Raw genomic sequence first — 7,010 nt, 5'->3', positions numbered from 1 at the left:
TCTTTATTTCACTTAGCACTCACTCGTTTTGAAACTCAATGTGGCGAAGAAAACCCTATAAAGCGTAATTTAAAGGCTGAAGACAGGGTGCGGCCGATGAAGGCGGTCCCAGGTTTTGAGATGCACAAGGCTTGCTCCCCCGGGGGCGATTCTGCTTCCACAAAAAGCGTTTTTATGCTTGTATTAAAAAAAAAAAAAAAAAAAAAAAACACCCAACTTTTGTTTACTCACCCCCTGATCTTTGAAAGGCTGGGTGATATTTACTTCAAACCTGCAGGGTCTGGATTTGGGGGGGGGGGGGGGGAGGACACACTGCCTGCTGCCATCAGCCCCCCGCCCGGGCCCGGGGCTCCGTGTCCCCGCGCCGCCGCCGTTGCCGAGAGACCGGGGGCGGCCGCCGCCAGGCGGGCACCCGCCGCCGCCGCCCGCCCCGGTCCCCCCGCCGAGCGCCGCCGCCTCGCCGCCGCCGCCGCGGGGAGCGCCGTGCCGAAGCCGGTAACGCCGCCTAAGCTGGAGGGGGCCGGGACTAGCGGCGCCCGGCCACGCCATGACGGGGGCTGCTGGCGGTAGGTCGGGGGCGCCGGGCCGCGGTTGCTGCGTGCGTGGTCTCGGTGCGACGGGCCGCGGCTCCTCCCCTGTTCGCCGGCCCCCCGCGCACCGCGGGGCGCTCGCAACACCGGGGCGGCCGCTGACCGCCGCCGCCGCCGCGGGAGGCCTGCGCGCCTCCCCCCCACCCCACGCCGGGGCCGGCGCCGGGGCCGGGGCGGGCGCTCGGCGGGGCGCGTTTCCGCGGCAGCCGCCCGGCGCGGCGCGGCGGGGTGCCGGGCCCGGCGGGGCGCGGGCCCCGGCGCGCACCTGCCCGCGGGCCTGGGCGGCGCCTGACTGCGGCCTGCTGGCGGCCCCGTGCCGGTCCTGTGCCGGCCGGCGCGACCCGGCCACCCCCGCCGCGGTGCGTGCTTAGCGCGGGGCCCGGCCGCTGTTCTGCGTATGCAGGCCAGGGCCGAGCTGCTGCTGCTGCTGCAGCTGCAGCGTGTGCGGAGGGGTGACACCGAGGTGGGAGGGTGCGGAGGGGACCCGGGAGCCGGGGAGGCCTCGCGACCCCAGCGCGGCCGGCGGCCTCGCTTTTGTGGGGGCACGGGGCAGCTGGCGAGATCAGTCTGCCCGGGCCCCAGATACATCACCCCCCCAAAGCGTGATGCCGTGTTTCGGGCGTCTCAACATAATCCATTAAGTGTCAAGAGACATATTCACTCTTGTTGTTGTTCACGTATTTTTAACACTCCTGCTGACGTCAGAGACACGCTCCTAGGAAAAACTGAGATTCTGGATGGCCTTTATGTACAAATGTAGCTTTTAAGTTGGCTATGATTTGTTCAGTTACCCATTGTCGCATTCTGAGTCACTCATAAAGAAAATATTCGCAGCGAGAAAATACTAATTAAATGCTATTTGGGTCTTCTGTTTTTGTGACTTTCACATCTTCAGTTTCCTGTTTCTTTTCATTGTCCCTGGCTCCTTCCATTTTCTTCTACAACGACCCCATCCCACCTGCTCCATAAGTGACACACGCACACAAAAATATTGACAATGAACTATTTTTTGCTGCATAAATTGAGAAGTTCAGTAATTTTAATGGAGGCAGAAGAAAATCGTGTTTCTCTGAGTTGGTATTTCAGGCTGCTAGAAGACTCAGACTTTCTGCAAGTTCACACATACACCTTTGGGAGCTTTTAGGAATAGTTGGGGGAGTTTTTGTTTAATCAGTTGGGCTAGAGATTGTCTTTTAAAACAAAATTTTTGAGCCTTCACAATAAGAATGTCATTTGTACTTTAGAAATGTAGGCCCAAAGACATTTTGTTTGGCCTGCCTGCTATATTTTAATCAGAGATGTGGCCCATCAGAGTTCATTCCCATTTGATATACACCTTCTGGAAATAAAAAGTTTCTAACATATAAACACTATTTTGATATATCTCCAGCTTTTGGACATAATGGGTGCTGTGAGTACTACTTTACAGAGACCTATGTGGCATTCATGAAAACCAAGGTCTTGAGCCACATAGGTTTCGGGCCTTAAACCTTCTCCACAAGCAATGATCATCATCAAGCTCGGTTGTAGAGGATAATGGGCGACGGGTCCTAACTCTGCAGGAGGAGGGGAGACTTGTTTTCTGGGATAACTGCCGTTTAAGAAATGAATATCTCATGATAAGGTGAAAATTTTATTGGCTTCTGCGAGGGTTGTTTTTTAATTCCCCTCATGGTATTTTGGAATTCAGGCAGTTGAAAACAAGATTTTTTTTATGTGTTTATGAGTAAAATAGAGGTGTTGCAGTCACAAAATAAACTTATTTTTACTGTGTGACTAATGTAATACTTTAATGTTTGGGAAAGGACTTGGATTTCCTGCGGGTTTTGAGCATGAAATCCTTTTGGGGATAGCAAAATCAGCCTAAAATAACCATTATGGGTTGAATCATATTTTATTTCCTTTTCAATCTTTTTCTCTACTTCCTTTTTTTACCTCCATAACCTCTTTTATTTTGTTTGAAGCTTTCTGTATCAGGGTAAGTACTGATAAATAAATGTCTTTCTCTGGGAGATAGTACTCCCAGACTATGGTTGCAAATTGTCTTGGTTCCACTAGTTAATTTTTTTTCTTTGCTTTCCCTTTTTTCTTCTATATTTTCTTTGATCTTTACATCTTTCTTTCTTTCTTTCTTTCTTTTTCCCCCATGAGGACGTTCAAGCAGTGTAACAGAATGTCCAGTGAGTTTGTAAAGTCCATCCTTGGAGGTTTTCAAGACTAGACTAGTCTTTCAAGACTAGTAATCTGTGTAAACTCCAGTAACCTGGTTTGACCTCACAGCTAACCCTGCTTGAACAGGGCTAGAGATCTCCTGAAGTCCTTCCAACCTGAATTGTCCTAGGATCCCATCGTCTCAGTTTTCTACTTCATTTTTTTTTCTCCAGAAGAAATCTTTCAAGTTTGGCCTTTTTTCCTAGGGCATGACATCCAATCATTGTGTTTATAAAGATGGTAGTAGAAAGCAAAGGTTGTGGTTGGAACTTCTAGGAACTCTCCTACAGCACTGAGAATGTATATTACATGTCAGTTTGTTTGTTTTAAAGAAAAGATAAGAACAAGGAAGAGTCCTAATTTTGTTTTCAAGATTTCAGGTTTGAAATATATACGTCTTAACTAATTCTCTGGCAATTCCTCTAATGATGAAAAAGAGAAGAATTTGGAAGGGGAAAATGGTCTAGAATATTCAAATTTTTAAATAATTATTTTAGCAGAAATTGTAACAGTGTTAAAAGAAAATAATCACTATTTATTTTATTTTTAAATGTATTTCAATTTAAATAATGAAAAGATGTGTATACAAGGTTCTAGGCACCCTAACGCATAATTAGTGGTACAACAAAATCCCAGCAACATTAAGATAATTGTTGAAGCAGGCTTACTGCCAGCCATCCGCCTACAGAGAAGCTCCTTTCCACCCCTTCATCATTCTGGTAAGGGTGCCCTCAACCCTTTCTGAAAAATCCTGCAAAATGTGTCTCCTGCAGTGTTCTTAGCAGGTCACCAAATGTAGAATCTTTTAGAGAGAGGATGGATTGCTCCCTAAATCCTCTCAAAGCATGACCTGCCCCCTTGCTTTCACAAGAAAAAACATCTAGATGAGGTACCTCAGCTATTCATAGCTGCAGCTGTAAGGTGTGGGTAAAGAAGATGCCCCACAAAGAGGCAGGTGCTAGACATTTAGAGCTTCACAGATCATCAGCTACAGCATAATTTCCACCTGGAAATGAGTAGATCGCAAAAGGAAGTCCCAGAACACTGCTGTCATTTTTTCGCAGCATGATTCTTATCAAGTGAATTGCTGCATTTCTTTGTCAGCCGGGGGCTCTGAAGGATTTTCGTATAGACTACATTGCAGTAGGCTAATCTTAGGGCAGCAAATGGTGGGTAGGTGGCCCCCAGTTGAAAAGAACATTCAAAGTGATCTAGCTGTTAAGCCATGATATACATTCATAAAGGGAACATATCGCCATCAATATATTCATTACATGTAACTCCTAGGCATTCAGTGGCCATCATTAAAATCTTAGCATTAACCAGTCATTATGACAGAGTAATGTCTTAGGCTGTGTCTAAGCTGTGGGGCTTGGGATACTCTCCAGCTCCCTGGTCCTACCTCATACCACCCGCCTATGGGTCAGAGAGAGTCTGGGGTGCACACCACTCTCGTGCTTTGGAAGGAAAAACCTGGTTGTTCAGGGAAGGAGGTGCTTCGTGCTCAGGCTTGTCCCTCCTTTCTGGATACTTGGGGAGCTGGGACTGTGGAATATAATATAAGAGTGTAACTGCCCTTTACTGGTGGGATAACCTGGGAGTACCTTGATCTCTACTTTGTATGTAAAAGAAGTGCTGTGGTGGAATGCATTTAACAGCTTCATTTGAAAATCATAATTAATTAATACTAAGAAGGCATGTTTTAGATTGTAGAGATCTTCAGGTTTTTTTCTTCTATACAATGCTATTTTTAAATTGAAAAATGTGGTCAAAATGCAAACCAGTTTTATTTAAAATTATGAAGTTCATTGTCTGGCTACGTCACAACACAGTGGATATGCATGGGTTCTTCAAAATTGTGTCTTTTAGATGTTGGAAGGCTTATGGTAGAAGCTGTGACATTGTGTGGTACTAGCAGGAGGCTGTATATCGTATTTACAAGAGGTCAGCTTCTGTATGGAATTTTGTATTTGATTCTGTCTTCAGAGTAGATCTGAATCGTTCTAGCTAGGTCTTAGAGGAAGAACTGTGTTTAAGAACTAAATACTGTGTGAGCATAGCCCTTAGCCATTGACAAGACAAGACACAGGAGACATGTAGGGAGCAAAGAGCTAAATTCTAGACACCTGTATATTTTCGGACCAGGGGTTTTTGCATTAAAAAAGTAAGCCTTCCTTGATCCGTGAACCCCAGCCTGATATTTTGGCCTCGGGTCCTGTTTGTGAGCACAAGACATCACCAGCTGTTCTTTGCTACCAGTGTCCAGATGATCTGAAAGTGTGAATGTAACTGATTTTTAGGATGTTTCCTTCAATATACCTTCTTTGTGAAAAATCCGGTTTGTTTTTGATGAACACTGGAATTTCAGTCAGCTATTAGCGGTATGCTATGTTGAAAATAATGAAGAGATCTTTTAGGACTTTTTATCAGATGGAGCAACAGCACTGCACAGAGACAAAGAGGACTGATAGGAGTTTTTCCGTGAAACTAGTTATGAGTTAGTAATAAAATGCAGAGTGGCATGTGGCATGTGATTGTATCACATGGAATTTTGTCTTTACCTTTCTAAAATTGAGTATATCTGTACTGTCATCTATATAACTTGCTCACTTCAAATATTGTGGTATATGAAAACAAATTCTGAAATAACTTGCACCTGTAATTGTGCCAAAAGTAGGGATGGAAGACCATTGGGATGGAGGGAGCAGGCAATGGGGAAACAAGGACAATTGGCTAGGAGGGAGAGGAAGAAGACTATTGAGATTCAACAGCAGAAGGACTTTGTAAAGAAAGAGAACTTACTTTTTTTTCCGTAATTGTAGAATCTATACTATTGCTGAGAGCAATTTCTTCTTTAAGGTAGCCTGGTGGTTTTCTATATATAAAATGGATGTTTTTTCATCATGCTATGTGTTTGTGTGCTTAGGTCCTCTTCTGTCACCCGCTAGAAATTTTGGACCCATTGGCAGATTTTAGGTTTTGCATATCTGCAAAGGTTAAAAGATAATTATTCGCTTACAAGTTTATGTGCCACTTTTTATGTCCTAGCTCTGGGAAAAATTGGAATGGGAGTTGACATGTTTTCAGACATTCAGAATTCATGTTAAAGAGAGTTCTTGTAGGTGCCCAGCCATGGGAGGACTTTCAGTCTGTGCTTGTGCGATCTCAGATGACAAAGCCAGTAGACTGTGAAACAGAAATATGCAGGAAGCCAGACTTTGCTGATACCAGGGATATGGCTGTTCTTTAAACTCTTTCCGTAAGTCTTTGAAAGTTTGACAGAGAGGTGTATCTGCTTTATTTTTCTATTTATTTTTCTGTGAAGGTATTTTTCAACTGCCTTCTTTTTCTACCAGTGCCTTTTATAAGTGTATTTTTCTGTGTTTGTAATAGAGATTGCTTGAGAATATACTATATACAGTGAACTTGCTTTAGGAACAAGGCACAGATTTCTCAGGTTTTGAGGCTGCGTAGGATCAGCTGCTTTTTTAAATTTGTCTTTTGATTTTTGTAGGAAGTGCAAACTTCCATCAGCAAAAGTGTCTTGTGGTTAGTGTGGATATCACAAACTGGGATTAGACGTTCTTCATCGAGTTTTTTTTCCCCCTAACTGCACACTGGGTCTAAGTTTACCAGCTGTTGTGTGGGTATACTTTCATTTCAGGAGAAGCTGCAGATCTAGTGTAATACTGATAAATCTAGCTTATTGTCTTGAATTTTAGTTCTAAGATGGGATAGTGATTGTCTTGCTGTGATCTTAATTTTCTTTGAACATACCTGCAAGTTCAGGGCAAGAGAGAGAAAAGGCTGACTGAATGGATCTGAAAGGGCATGAATAATTTTCTATTTTGTTTTGCTCCTTTAGTTTGTTTTCACTTCTAAAAATAATCTAAAGGGAAGATTTAAAAGCAAAGAGACTACATTCCTCCTTAAGAAGGTTGACACCTGTGCTGTTGATTTTCATTGCTCTTACAGAGAAAATACCCCAAGGACATCTGAAGTGGACATAGCCCAAAAACTCCATGGTGTTTTCCTGTCTCACAACCTGTCTTCACCCCACACCCCATATTTCTAAAAACTCTGGAGCTAGAAATATTCCCTGGGGAATGTATGAAGTCTCTTATGTTAATAACAGGTTGTGATCAAAGAAGTACCTAAGGATGTATGTTAGGATCAATGCGGGAGCTGCAGAGGGGGATTCATGGTCAG

At 44.3% G+C, this 7,010-nt stretch overlaps 1 protein-coding gene across 1 annotated transcript in view; it reads left to right on the top strand.

Annotated features, from left to right (window-relative positions):
* The first annotated feature begins 500 nt into the window (after window positions 1-500).
* The window catches only part of NALCN (sodium leak channel, non-selective), a 253,524-nt gene continuing 247,014 nt past the window's right edge, over window positions 501-7,010 (top strand). Inside the window, exon 1 of the mRNA XM_067289696.1 lies at window positions 501-566. The gene's annotated coding sequence lies outside the window, so the exon portion shown is untranslated. The remainder of the gene's footprint in view (window positions 567-7,010) is intronic.

The sequence above is a fragment of the Apteryx mantelli genome, chromosome 1 (assembly GCF_036417845.1).
Source record: "Apteryx mantelli isolate bAptMan1 chromosome 1, bAptMan1.hap1, whole genome shotgun sequence".
NCBI lineage: Eukaryota > Metazoa > Chordata > Aves > Apterygiformes > Apterygidae > Apteryx > Apteryx mantelli.
This window is presented reverse-complemented; position numbering and strand designations above follow the sequence as displayed.